Consider the following 15,863-nt stretch of genomic DNA (forward strand, 5'->3'; position numbering starts at 1 on the left):
AATATGCATTCTGCAAGAACACATAAGAGCAAAGAGATACAAATTAAGCTCATTGTAATGCTTGCTTAGGATGGAGCAGGGGAAGATGAAAAGAGGAAGTGGGAATAAAATTAAAGAGGGAGAGAAAGAGAGGCTTCCAGCCAATCAATGGTAATGTTTAATAACTTGAGAATCCTATGATCCTATGTTTTCCACAGAAGGGGAAGGGAGGATAGATTCATGAAGAAACATTAATATACTCTTGAAAATGAAGACTTTCTTACAGTCTTTTGTCCATAAATGAGCCCACTATACCACCACCCCCCACCGTCCCCATTCAGCTTCCACCTGGCATCCAAATGCAGCAGCAGGAGCTGGGGCAAGAGCAAGTTTAACATCCCTTAAAACAAAGTTATAAGAGTAGGTCACCCAAAACTGAATGCTTAAAAACAAGCAAATGTGGTACACTGATCGACTGATTAATTGGCCTACAGGAAATTGATTTTTGGAAAGCTGACATAGAGCCATTAGGAAAGCCTAGGTTCTAATTCTCTTTAACCTATTTCCCATAACACTTTGGAACAATGCCATTTTCCTGGCATCAGTTCTGTATCTATAAAATTAGGGAAAGGGGTCAATGGGAAAAAAATCAATTTTATAAGCCAATGAATATTCAGTAGGCCCCAAAGCCAAAGAATTAAATTGTGTAGCTTCCAATCTAGCCTGTTCCTTCATGCAAGGACAGCAATATTCCTTCAATAGTTACTGGACACCAACCATGCACTAGGCGCTGTGGTAGAAATGCGTACAGATTTCAAATTTGACATAAAATCTACTCCAAGGAACAAAACTTTCAAAGACTGTATATCTTATAAGCGACCAAAGTATAGCATAATTGAGGAAATGTTACATAAAATAAATATGTCTATAATTACTAATGCATTTTGGGTAGGCAAAAAAATTACCAGAAATATTAAGACTAATAGCACTTGATATGCTTTGTTTCTTTTCTTCTTCTATTGAATTAAACCCTGCCCCCCAAACACTGCAAAGAAAAAGCTTTAAGTGCTCTCCAAGTGAAAATTTTGCCTTTAAATCTGCATCCTATTCCAAATACAAAACAGTCTTCCTTTCATGTCCTCTCCATAGACAAAAATCCTTGTAATATTTTGAGCATATTATAAATATATTTTCTTAATATTCCATAGAAGCAACAATCCTAGTATTTCAGAATGCTAGGCTGGAAGCATCCACATAGGAATGGAGTTTCTAGGGCTTTCTCCTGAAGAGCAGAGGAAGTCTGTCTCAGTGACTCCCCACCCAGAGAACATGTCTGGGCATGTTCTCTCCACCAGGCATTTCTGGGAGTCCCTATAAGAGTTTGGTCATGTTGTTTCTAAATGTTCTCTTAGAGCTTTGCGCAGTGGCAGTATCGTAGCCAATGAGGTTTATCGGAGGCGCGATTATTGCTAATTAAATGTTCTCTTAGGTATTATGTAACTTGTGGAACCAAAACTTTACTTAGAAGACTACCACGTAGCAGAAGTGAAGGAAGTAGCAGTGGTAGGAATGAGGGTCCCAATGCCACCAGTTAAGCACCCCCTTCCTTCTCATCTCTCTCTCACTGGCCTCCTCACATGTGGAGCCACCAGCACACTACAAATACCAGCTTGAAAACCAGCGATCCTGTCCACTCCCATGATTTTACAGAAGAGAAAATGGGACGCAGAGAAGGCGAATATGACCAAGGTCGACTTCAGCTCAAGTCATGATCTCACAGTTTGTGAGTTCGAGCCCTGTGTTGGGCTCTGTGCTGACAGCTCAGAGCCTGGAGCCTGCTTCAGATTCTGTGTGTGTGTGTGTGTGTGTGTGTGTGTGTGTCTCAAAAGCAAATAAACATTAAAAAATTTTTGTTTAATTCACTACCAAATCTCCTACTTCCAGTTTCTTCTCCCTCCCTGGCCATCCTAGCTTACACGTCTGTTATGAAGCAGTGGTTAGGAGCACAGACACAAAAATCAGATCTCTTGGATTACCATTCTGGCTGTATCACTTATCAGCTGTGTGATTTGGATGAATTACTCAACCTGTAGATGTCTCAAGGCGATAAAATGAATAATGATAACCACCTCATAGAAGTCTCATAAATATTAAACAAGATGATCCATGTAAAGCACTGAAAACAGGTCCTGGTGTCTAATACACTTACATTAATACTGGTTATTATTATAACATTCAAATGATCAAAGCATTATGATAAATGCTAGCTTTGTTAAGAAACACTTAATTCGATCATATGCTACAGGCAAACACGACGAAAATACTCGATCCACTTTGCTGAACATAAAAAGAGAAAATTACTATGGATATCCAAGGTTTCTGCTATTTCTCAAATTTGCCACCAGATGACAGCAGTTGATAATAGGAAAGATAGGTCAGACAAGGAGTTGATTAATGCTTCCTCCATTTGCCACATCAATAAGAGCATCCCTTCACGCCTCATTACACACATAGGTTTGTAAAGCCCTGTCAAAGAGTAGGAATAAATTCCTCTCTAGAAACTCTAAAATGTATGCTGATAACAAAGGTTTAAATGTAGAAGAATACACTCTAATAATATACATATAGTTATTCAGCATTTTGAGGAAATAATGCTAATAAATAGTTAGAAAATATAGAATTTGCATTGAACCAGATTTTCACGGTGAATGTGCTCTATGTCCAAGCCAAAAGGAGCAGTTATTCACAAAATAAGATCCCAAGTGGGGGGCGGGCACAGATTCCAACCCATTTGACTTTTAAATGAAGCATTGAAGGTAGGGGTTATGTAGAACACAGGGTTGTATCAGTCTGATTAAACTCAGAGAACCAAGTGAATCCAGATCTTGCTCAGTCTTTGCAGCCTAAGTTATGCTGCCAGTGGCTACCTGCGGACCTCAAGAGAGTCAGAGAGAAGGCGGTATGAGGATTGCTCCAGGGAGCTGGTATACAAATTAGCCTCCTGAGTCCTTGGGCCAGACATGAGGAATTCTAGTCCAACAGGTCCAAGGTTCCACTGGAGGGCACCATTCATGAGCTATATCAAATAATCCATTGAGAGTATCAGCTCAAACAAATTGCGTTCAAATTCTGGCTTTGCCATTTGCTCTCTGGCTGTCTTTAAAAGTATTTCGGGGCACCTGGGTGGCTCAGTCGGTTAAGCATCCGACTTCAGCTCAGGTCATGATCTCACGGTCCGTGAGTTCGAGCCCGGCGTCGGGCTCTGTGCTGACAGTTCAGAGCCTGGAGCCTGCTTCAGATTCTGTGTCTCCCTCTCTCTCTGACTCTCCCCCATTCATGCTCTGTCTCTCTCTGTCTCAAAAATAAATAAACATTAAAAAAAAAAAAAAAAAAAAAAAAAAAAAAAAATATATATATATATATATATATATATATATATATATATAAAGTTGTATTTCACCTGAGTTTCTGATTTATGAACTGGAAAAATAGTACCTTTCTCAAAAGCTTATAACTGAGGATTACATAAATTTTAACTAGTGAGCAGTCAATAAATGGTAGCTACTACTTCTTTTTTTTTTTTTTTAATGTTTACTTATTTTGAGAGAGAGAGAGAGGCAGAGCACAAGCGGGAAAGGGGCAGAGAGAGAGGGAGACACAGAATCTGAAGTTGGCTCCAGGCTCTGAGCTGACAGCACAGAGCCCGACGCAGAGCTCAAACCCACTTGCCGTGAGATCATGACCTGAGCCGAAGTCAGACACTTAACCAACTTAGCCACCTGGGTGCCCTAATATTTTTATCATCACACAAATATTATATGCCAGGCTCTGAGGATACAGTAGAGAATAAGATAGAGATATCCTTCACAGGTCAGATATAGACAAACAAATAAACACATATTTAGTGATAAGGGTTATAAAAGGGAGAGAATAGAGTGCAGTGGGAGCCAATAAGAGGGCACCAGTCTGAGAAGCAAGGGAAGGCTTCCTTAGACAAGTGAAATTGAAACTGGGAACTTAAAGATGGTAAGTTTTATCCAGGTGGAATGTTTACAGCAGAAGGAACAGCACCCGATAAGCCCTGGATTTCAGAGATTGCACTTAGCTGATGGTTAATAATAATGACTGTTAACACTCTCCAAGAGCTTAGTATGTGCCAAGCACACGTGTAAGTACTTTACGTGTATAAAATGCATTTGCTCTTCAAAATAACCCAATGATATCCTATCACAATCCCCATTTTGCAGATGAAAAGACTGAGTAGAAGACCGATTAGGCCACACACCCAAGGGCACATATGCAGTAAGTGACATAGCCAGGATTTGACTCTGGAAACTTGAATTGTAAGGAACCGCTAGGCTCTATTGTCTGGGAAGAACAAGCTCTAATGAGTATTCACTAATGTAAGTTTCCAAAGACCCCAAAAAGACCAACACAAACCAAAACACAGATCTCCAACACCATCAAACAGTACCCAGGAATCAATATTATCTCTCTGAGGTCCGCAGGTCTGAGAATGAACCAGGGATTGTCCAGCACCCCCAGGACATCTACAGATCAGACTAGCCCCAAAGGGAATCGCATGAGCCATCTGTCACCACAAAGACCTCTCTCAAGGAGCTCTCAAAAGCTGTGCTGTCCAACAGTAGCCACTAGCTATGTACGGCTATTGAGGACTTGAAATGTGGCTAATGGGACTGGGGGGCTGAATTTTAAGTTTTACTTAATTTTTATTAAAATTTAAATTTAAAAATTGAAGCAGTGTAACATATTTCTATGTTAAACACAAAGTTATGTTTTGGTAGAGTGGCATTTCCCTTTATTTATTTATTTTTTATTTTTTTAATGTTTATTTTTGAGAGACACAGAGATAGAAGGCAAGTGGGTTAGGGGCAGAAAGAGAGGGAGACACAGAATCTGAAGCAGGCTCCAAGCTCCAAGCCGTCAGCACAGAGCCCAACGCGGGGTTTGAACTCATGAGTTACGAGATCATGACCTGAGCCGAAGTCGGACGCCTAACCGACTGATCCACCCAGGCACACCGAACGGCATTTCCCTTTAACTGCTGCCTCACATAAGGCATTGTATTATAGTGTGTGCATTGGCAAAGAGTGTCTTTTCTAATTTCTTGTTAATGAACTTTGGTATTGTGTGTTAAAACAAAAATATTTTAGATATATTGGGTTTAGTAAGATATATGATTAAAATTTATTTTTACTTAAAAACATTTTTAAATTACTAATGTGGCTGACGTGTTATCTTTGTTGCACAGTACTGGTCTAACGGAACCCTGGAGGTTACGTTCAGAATCATTATCCTATCATCAGGGAAAAATCTGAGATAGAGGATTTGGTCCCTCACACTCTAGGAGCTATGCTTATGCTTTAAATGTGTGAGTTGCTTGAGCTTAAGTTAGAACAAAACACAAAAATCAGCTTACAATTTCTTTTCCTTCTTTCTTTCTTTCTTTTTTTTTTTTGAGAGAGAAAGAGAGCAAGCAGGGGAGAAGGTCAGTGGGAGAGGGTCAGAGGAAGGGGGAAAGAGAGAGAGAATATGAAGCAGGTTCCACACTTACCGCGAAGTCTGACATGGAGCTCGATTCCACAACCCTGGGATCATGACCTGAGCCAAAACCAATAGTCAGACATTCAACCAACTGAGTTACCCAGGCACCCCTGAGTTTAAAATTTCTTAGCACAACTGGTTAAATCCATGCGTTGCATTATAAAGAGCAGTGACTAGGGAATCAGCAGTGACTAGGGAAGCTCATAAACTAGCCTGAGCCTTGACCAAATTCTTTAATCTCTTCACACCTGCTTCCTCACTCCAGGTGAGCTAGAGGCTTCCTAAGATTCATTGACATTGTAATCTTTCATGATTAAAAACCAAGTTATCAAAATCTATTCTGCTCCAGGTCAGAGAAAAACCAGTCCACAGTTACAAATTCAGCAAGGTAACATCTAGGAAATGCCCTTCAGAGTGGAGGAGGAGAGCATGGACAGAAGGTGGGATGACCAGCACAAGACCTTCACCCACATTGGGACAAGGTTTGCACACTCATCCACTTGGGTGCTCACACAGCTCTTCTCCCTACACCCTCATTATCTGACCTTGCACAGGTATTAACCCAACCCCCAGCCAAAGACCCACAAAAAGATGACACAAACCTTGAGACCACTCATTTACTCACCTAGCAAATATTTCGTGCCTATATACTATCCACAGGCACATGATAGATGGTAGGGATACAATGTTAGTAAGACTGAAAAAATGCCTGCCCTTAGGGAGCTTAAATTCTGGCAGAAGAGACATTTAAGAAAGCACTGCACAGATAACTATTTAATTTACTACGAAGTATGAAGAAAAAAACAGTAGATGTGAAGAAGGCTTCTTAGAACAGGACCACCCATCTTGTCTAGATGACATTTCTGACATGCCTGGCAAGCCAGTATAGCTTAGTGGTGAAGAAATAAGACTGTGCAGACTGTTGGGTTCAATGCCCAATCATGCAGCAGATTGGTGTGATTCCCAGTGCACTGGTTAGCCACTCTAGTCTTTATGGAGTTGAGCATAATAATACTATCTGCCCATGAGTGGCTAGAAGGAGTTGGGGGGGCAATACACAACACTAATAGGCCAATTAGAACATCCTTGGCAAATAGTAAGCACTATTTCCCAAGGGTTTGCTATCACGGGAGATTCCAACAGATTTTGGAGATCTCTCTGAGATATCCATTTGCAGCTGAGCCCATGTTAGATACTTTCTTTGCTCACAGTTGGTAGAGGAAGATTTTCTTTGGGGCCTGAACCAGTCTCCCACGCACAAATTACAAATGCTAGCTGACACCTCCCAGGTGTCAGCACTGAAACAATTCCTTCTATAAATTTCCATACCCAGAAAAGTAGCTGATAATTCACAGAAAAGCAAAACTTGGGGGCTGATAAACATGAGAAAGATTTTCCACATATACTTGTCTTCAAGGAAATGTAAATTACAACAGCTAAACGCAATTCTCTGTGTATCAGTTAGCAAGATATGTATGTACTGTTATTAATCTCAGTGCTTTTTTTTTCTGTGAGTTTGAATTCTTATGGTAACAGTGCCAGTAAGGATTCAATTCAATTTATTCATCTCATTCAATAAATTAAATCATGTGTACTCTCCTTGCTAATAATAATATAAATTCAAACCCAGGTTTTCAGAAAGCCACTTGACAACATGTAACATGACTTCCAAAAACGTTCATACCCTATCAGTTTAGGGTCCTGAGAAAATAATCTGGAGGTAAAAATTTATATGCAGAGATGTTCATCATGTTATTATAGCAGGATACTAGAAATAGTCTATTTACCCAGCAATATGGAAATGTTAAATTCTGGTATAGCCACAAAAAGAAATTTTAGGTATGCATTAAAAAATTCACAAAGACTTTTCATCATATGGAGAAATATATATCATAAAATTTTAAATTTTTTTAAATGTCAGATATAAAATTGTATATCCAGGCTAATTTCAGCCACATATGATGATAGACATAGAGAGATGTGATGCTTTATGAGGTGATGGGGTGATTGGTGAATTTTTTTGTTCATATATTTTTCTGCAGTTTCCAGTTTTTCAAAATGTACATAGAAGTGTTATTTGCTTCACTGTTCTTCCAAGCTGGTACCAATAGGTATGGGCAGGATTGTAACTGAAGCTGAATTTGAAACGGTAGCTACAGGTCATGGAGCACCCATTCAAGCCTGCAACCCCAGGATTTAGGAATACAAAAGACAGATCTCTGAGCACACCATGGAGTAGGAAAATTTATCCTTTGTGCTTTCAATAATGTCTCTTCACTTTCCTTCATCCTACCCATACTCCCAGGCTTCCTCTCTTGGCTTCCTAGGTACCCTTGGAGTATCAGGAAAGTACTCTTGTAAGTAGCACCCACCACCGTGTGTTTAACATCCCTTGTTTTTAAAAAAAAGAGGGTTTCAGAGAATGGGCAAAGCTTGTAAGCAAAGACATTTAGCTCTGACAGTGACATTCCAGGCACTACCTTGACTGCCTGGTGGCAGAAATGTGACAACCAGACCATGTTTCCAAGATGTATAGTCAGTCCTCCTAAATGCAAATGCAGCCCAGAATGTGGTGTGTGGAGCTTTACACATTCTGACTCCTTTCCCTGCAGACAAGAAGGTTTTCACTCATCCACAAGGATTTTCAATCTTGACTCTGATTCTTTTTTTTTTTTTTAATTTTTTTTAACATTTATTTATTTATTTGAGAGAGAGAGAGAGAGAGAGAGTGAGTGAGCACGCGAGCGCACAGGCAGGGGAGGGGCAGAGAGAGAGGGAGACACCGAATCCGAAGCAGACTCCAGGCTCTGAGCTGTCAGCACAGAGCCTGACGTGGGGCTCGAACCCATGAACCATGAGATCATGGCCTGAGCCGAAGTCGAATGCTCAACCAACTGAGCCACTCAGACTCCCCTTGACTCTGATTCTTAAGACTCATCCAAATGTGGAGTGAATCTCACTACTGGTTGTCCTCGATGCCCACCCAGCGTCAGGCTCCTTTAAACAGCATCAAACCTAAGATCCATGTATCAAATCAAGCGTGTTCACAACAAACTTTTCACTCATCTGCCTCTGCATGAGAATAATAAAGGTGGCTGTAGCTTTCCAAGAGGGTCCCCCCCCACCCAGAAGATTCTTTTTATTTTGGAAGCTGTATTTTGATGACCAGGAATGCCATGAGTAAACCCAGCTTCTGGGGCCTGGCAGTCCTTGGCGGAGATGCCTGAAGGACACACATAATTATCCCAGGCTTCCTAATGTGCCATATGCAGGAAAGTGGATTGTTTTTTCCTGCCTTGTGCTAAAATGCTGGTACTCTGCAAAATGGTACGTCAAAAGCATCTAAAGAACACAGCTCATAATTACATTCATTTTTATAAAAGATTTTTAAAATTTTGAACAAAATATTGTATCTTCTAACCATTTTTCCTTTCCATGTGTATTAATATTAAATAAATATTTTACATTTTTATTAAAGATAAATAATCACAAAATCCTTATTGTTCTAACAGGGAAAACTTAATTTCAGTTAAATTCCATTCTTCCTTATATTTACAGCATTTATCTCTGATGTGTTTTCCAAGCTGTCTTTTTAATTGCTATCTGGTTGGAAACATAAATTCAGAATCATTAGATTCTTATTATTCAATATATCTTTCCCAATACATGCTGTTTTTGTTATATTCGCAAGTCTTGAGAGCTTCTAAACCAACTGCTAACTTTCATCCATATATATCTTTTTATTTCTTGTTAGGGATTGAATTGTCAAATTTGTAACTTTGGTCGGAAAGTCTTTTTGTAGGGAAATTACAATCCTTTCACCTTTCTCATTCTGTCAGTTTGTCATTATTGAGCTATGATCTCTTTCATTTGCATAGTTTCTGTAAGTAAACTTGAAACTTTATTTCCTTAGAAAATAGGTCATAAAATCATCTTAACTGAATCCAGCTATTTCACTAACCTTTGAAGATCAACCACTGTTGTAATCCAACAGTTTAAATTATATTAACCTATTTTGCCTACTCAGCAACATTTGGCCTTCCTGCTAAGAGATATAAGCCATGGATCCTTCTTCCCTTAATAATTTTATTTTTTTTATTTTTTAAAAAAATTTTCATGTTTATTTCTTTTTTGAGAGAGAGAAAGAGAGAGACAGAGTGTGAATGGGGGAGGAGCAGAGAGAGAGAGGAAGACACAGAATCTGAAGCAGGCTCCAGGCTCTGAGCTGTGAGCACAGAGCCTGACATGGGACTCGAACTCACTCACCATGAGATCATGACCTGAGCTGAAATCAGATGCTTAATGGACTGAGCCACCCAGGTGCCCATTCCCTTAATAATTTTAATAATACCTTTTAACAAAGAAATTTTATATACTTCCTCTTCCTGCCTTTAATTAGACTTGATTGCCTGAAATCTATTAGCCATTCTTCTCTTATACCTTAAAGCTCTAACACAGGATCTAATTTACCAAAGAATTCCACTTAGTTAATTTGGATTCATTGAGTTCTGAAGTATCTCTTTTCAAAAAAAAAAAAAAAAGTCTTACTTTTTTATGATATTTAATAGATGGGGAATTTAGAATACATTGTTTCAGGTACTTCAGTCTTAAGTATATTCTTTCCACCCTTAAATATTACCAACTCAATTCTTCTTAGTACCTAGTATTTTTAAATGCCTGTAGTGAGTTTGCCACATTACCGTCTATTAGCAATTAATCAATTATGGATGAAGAACCATGGTTTAGCAAGCTTGCATACTGCATAGACTGCAGAAGAGCCAGGATTTGAACCCACGTGTCTGACTTACAACACTTCTGGAAGAACTTAGGGTATTACTGAGGAAAACAAACTGCACACAAATAAATGTCAAATCATTTTTTTAACAAGTGATACACACAATATGTGTCATCAGTTGGACTGTACGATGAGGGCTTATTTTGTAAAAGTCCCCAAATCTACTTTATGATTAAGAACCAATGCTCTAGAAAGAAAGAGGAAGAGATTTGTCAGAGGTGCAGTAAGGAGTTACAGTATCATGAATTTGAATATACGAAGGACAGTTAGGCTACAGATGGGTATTTGGGGGTGGGAGCACTGCAGGGGAATGACCCACATCTGCCCATCAGAGCTGCAGAAAGAGGGTTCTCACTAACTGCACCACGTGCTCCCCATTACCCAGCTAACATGGTACCTCTTACCCATCCCACTACACCCTATCACTTTCCTAAGTTTCCTCTTCTTCAAAACAGCTTAGATTCACTTTTTAAAAAAATTTTTAATATTTATTTATTATTTTGAGAGAGAGAGGGAGAAACAGAGAGTGAGTGGGAGAGGGGCAGAGAGAGAGAGGGACACACAGAATCCGAAGCAGGCTCCAGGCTCTGAGCTGTCAGCACAGAGCCCAAAGTGGGGCTCAAACTCACAAACTGTGAGATCATAACCTGAGCCAAAGTCAGACGCTTAACTGACTGAGCCACCCAGGTGCCCCTTGGATTCACATCTTCAGAACATTTTTACCAAACACTAAAAGAAGAATTACCATAAATAAAAGGAACACATGAAAAAATGTTGAACGTATAAGATAACAGGAAATTTAGATAGTGAAACTCTAGTCACACATTTCTTAATCAACAAAATGTTCTACATACATAGAGGTCACTGTTCTTGCGACCTAAAAGAATACTCCCACCCGAAACCATTCTGAGTGGCCTTGAAGATCTGTTTTTTTCTGAAATTCAGTTCTTAATCTCTCCCATACTCCACATGGCCCCTGCATCCCTCAACCAGACATTTCCATCCTACCTCCAAAATCAGTGCTCTGAATTGTCCCAAAGCTGTGGTTGCCTAATCTCTGACTTCTGTAACTGAGAAAAGCCCTTTTCCAAGCTGAGCCTAAATCTTGAACAGTCTGACACTCAGGAGGCTCTAGGATCATTTTGCAGCTCGTGAGTTTGAGCCCTGCTTCTAGCTCCGCACTGTCAATGAGGGATCCCACTGCTTGGGATTCTCTCTCTCTCTCTCCCTCTCTCCTTGCCTCTCTCTCTCTGTCTCTCTCTCTCAAAATAAATAAACTTAAAAAAAATAAACTTAGGATCATTTTATACAGATTTCTCCTGAGCAGTGCTAATGACTGACTCAGACTTTAGAGAGACTTAGTTTCTGCACCTGTCTCCATAGTAGTCAAGCAAAGAATGCATCACCATGGTGTGTCACAAGGTAACAAGTTTCATCTTGGCAGATCTCAGTCCCAACTTCATTCTACCTTCCTTTGACCAATCAAACCCCTACCCAAGGCTTCTTGTTAAATGTCCTGTTTCTCTTAATGAAAGTGATGGAAACTCCCCATCCTGAAAACGCATGCACATACACATGAACATTTACTTGTAATTTTAGTAAGTTCACAGGTCTCTTGAGTCCCATCCATAGACTTCTAGAAATCCACGGACCCTAAATTAAGAATTCCTGTTTCAGAACCTCCCATCTTTCCCAGGTTCTGATCTGAGAAAGCCACATGGTTCACAGCTCATGTGAAAACAGAGATGATGATCATCCCTAAACCCTATGTCCTCCGTTTATCCTCTCAACTCTCCTATAATGAACTGCTAGCAAAAGTTTAAACATTACTAACTGTGCAGTTTTCTAACCATTTAGCCATACAAATAGTCAAAATGTAAGAGGTTGTCTAGTTTCTTCAGAAGTAATTTACAGGAGCAAAGACTTGCTGAAAGAATGGGAGCACTGTTTGCAAGACAGAAAACTATCAGACAGATGCAGAGCTGGGAATGACAAAGGACAGAGCTGGACAAGAAGGGTAGTTCCTCATGTCAAGGATCTTGATGTACAACAGAGATGTACAATAGACTTCATCTATCCTATAATAACCTCACTAGGAAAAGCTTTGATTACAGCAATAGCTAAGGAAGATGGATGAGGTTTTGGTGAGTGCGATGGGCTATAAGAGGGCAGGTCTGGAAACAGGGAGGTCCACAGTAGGAAGCAAAGACCATTGGAATAGCATAGGAGAATGAAGGCCCAAACAAGTGTGAAAAGAACTTCTCCTATAACATGGCAGAAGGACACCAAAAAAACAACACAAGTTAGTAACAAATTGCAATTGGTGACAGGACTTGAAAAAGGCAATGAAAAGTTTTGGACCTCATTAATCTGGAAGATATTCCTTAAAGATAAAACAAAACAAATTAATCAAATTTACAAATGTGGGGAATTTGGTTAGAAATAAGGATAGGAGTGCCTGGGTTAAGCATCTAACTCTTGATTTCAGCTCAGGTCATGATTTCATGGTTTGCGAGTTTGAGCCCCGCATTGGGCTTTGCCCTGACTGTGGGGAGCCTGCTTGAGATTCTCTCTCCCTCTAACTCTGCCCCTCCCCTGCTTGTGCATTATCTCTTTCAAATAATAATAATAATTATAATTATAATTATAATTATAATTTTTAAAAAGAAATAAGGATACATTTCAAAAGGAAATTATAACATTTCTTTCTCTGAATGTGTTTAGATAAAGCACACATTTTCAAGAACACCTATTGATTGGAGAAGCTCTCTGGATTAGTTCTGTTTTCCATTCTGGTAAGACTATGAGACTAAGGCCATGTTTACTCACTGTCCAAATCTTCAGATGAAAGTGAAAAAATGAGCCCATCTGGATACAGTAGCATAAATAAAGTTATATTTGGCAGCACTTAGGCAAAACATTCTGACAATCTTTTCTTTTTTCAAATATCTTGTTATTTTATGGACACATCCTACATGAAGCAGTTCCCTTAGAATTACAACCTGTGGCAGGCAAAACTTAGCTTCTTTCTATCTATTTCACAATGCATAAAAGTTTGAGCTCCTATAGAAATTAATTGTGGTTGATGATGAATATGATTGTGATAGTTAAAAATAATAATGCATAATATTTATGGCTCTGTGCAAAACACATTACATGTAGAATCTCTTCCAATCCTTACAATAACTTTATGACACATTATTATTATTGTTGTTTAAAAATAAGGGACTTGAGGCTTATTTTTAAATATTGTTATTTAAAAATAAGGGACTTGAGAGAATATTAAGTAACTCAACTAAGGTCACACAGCTAGTAGGCAATGAAGTGGGTCCAGATATGTCTAACTCAAAGCTTTCCTATGTATTTGTAAATTCTGTGTATCTGTGTCTCAACCAGTACTCCTTCTAAAATGAATCCTTGATGCTTTTTATACAATAATTGCTCAATAAATATTTATTAGAGAGTAGATGGGATGGGTGGATGGATGGAGATGTTTAATAAATTAGGACAACCAGTGGGCAATATATTTCTGCTGAGATCCTGGCTCCCAAACCAAAGCATTTCTGGAGCCTTACTATGTATTACACCAGGCACCCTGCTGAAACATCTCTTCTGGCAACAAGCACAAAGGCAGATAAGTGAGTTTCTCACCTCGGTCAAATGGTCTCTTAACCACTTCCTTGATGGCTGTTTACTCATCACATCTAGCAGATGCTCTGTTGAGCCCACATACGACCCTGGTTCCCTATGTCTCACTTTCAGGTATTAAGCTCACCACATTTGGTCTCCATGCTTCATGCAGCAGATCTTATCAAAAAAAAAGTTTAAAAACCACATCGGTTCAGCAAGATCTCTATAGACTTATATAAAACATATAGCTATTTTTAAAAGTAATAGATAATAGGTCTGCATCTTGCATTTGCAGGCAGGGAGATGGTCTTACGGAGAAGACAATAAACAGACACATATTAGACATCTATCATATATGTTTTGTATAGTGCTAAGAACTGCAACTTAATAAGTTTAAATCTAGTGAAAATAGACCAAAAATATTTATACATAAAATATAGATATAGATATACACACACACATTACATATGTAAATTATATAATATATATACATACATATAAAGTATATACATATATACTTAAAATATAATGCCATCAACTTTATAGCAGCATTATATACAATAGCCAAATTACAGAAACAGCCCAAGTGTCTATGGACTGATGGATGGATACAGAAGATGTGGTGTATATACACAATGGAATATGACTCAGCCATAAAAAAGAACGAGATCTTGCCATTTGCAATGACATGGATGGAGCTAGACAGTATTATGCTAGCTAAGAGAAATAAGTCTGATGAAATAAGTCTGAATTTCACTCATATGTGAAATTTAAGGGGAAAAAATGAACATAGGAGAAAGAAAAATAGAAAGGCAAATCAAGAAACAGACTCTTAACTATAAAGAACAAACAGATGGTTATCAGAGGGAAGGTCATGAGAGGAGGGTTAAACAGGTAATGGGGATTAAGGAGGGCACTTGTAATGAGCACGAGGTGATGTTTGAGTCACTGTATGATACACCCGAAACTAATATTACACTGTACATTAACTAACTGAAATTCAAATAAAAACTTAAAAAAAGAGGGGCGCCTGGGTGGCTCAGTCGGTTGGGCTTCCGACTTCGGCTCAGGTCACGATCTCACGGTCCGTGAGTTCGAGCCCCGCGTCGGGCTCTGGGCTGATGGCTCAGAGCCTGGAGCCTGCTTCCGATTCTGTGTCTCCCTCTCTCTCTGCCCCTCCCCAGTTCATGCTGTGTCTCTCTCTGTCTCAAAAATAAATAAAACGTTAAAAAAAAAAAATTTAAAAAAAAAGAATAATGTCATCAACAAAATGAAATAAAAACAATCATTATCATTCAGGTTGAGCAGGAATAATAAAGCTCAAAGAGCCGGGGGCATCCCTGCCAACATTTGATAGACCCCACTGACAGCGTGGAGACTGCTTGGTATTCTCTCTCCCCCTCTCTCTCTGCCCCTCCCCTGCTTGCATGCACACTCTCCCTCTCTCTCTCAAAATAAATAAGTAAACTCTAAAAAATAAAAAAGAAGCCATATAATCTTCAAATTTTCTTAATAAAATATAGACAATCATACAAAAACCCTTATATAACCTATAATAACAATAATATGTAGTTGAGCAAAGATCTAATATTTATCACTGTATTAATAGTGAATAATTTGAAATGAATTTAAAATTCATTAACAAACTAAATAAATACATATGGTATATAAATAAAATTGAATCTTAACCAAACATTTTAATAATATGCACATCAGGCATTTTTCAAAATTAATTGTTCTTCATTTACTATCATCTTATACCAGGCATCAAGTTCATGAGGTTTAACTCAATACTGTCTAATGTTTTCAACCCTGACCCCTGCAAAGTTTTTCTCCATAGTTGAAATATATAATGACTCTAATGTACTAGCTCTTCAAATCAAACAGAAAAACA

General features: G+C 38.7%; 1 pseudogene; it reads left to right on the forward strand.

The window, feature by feature from the left end:
- Positions 1-1,391: 1,391 nt before the first annotated feature.
- On the forward strand, positions 1,392-1,499 carry LOC122220898 (annotated as a pseudogene).
- The last annotated feature ends 14,364 nt before the right edge of the window (positions 1,500-15,863 follow it).

Source organism: Panthera leo, chromosome B2 (assembly GCF_018350215.1).
Source record: "Panthera leo isolate Ple1 chromosome B2, P.leo_Ple1_pat1.1, whole genome shotgun sequence".
Classification (NCBI taxonomy): domain Eukaryota; kingdom Metazoa; phylum Chordata; class Mammalia; order Carnivora; family Felidae; genus Panthera; species Panthera leo.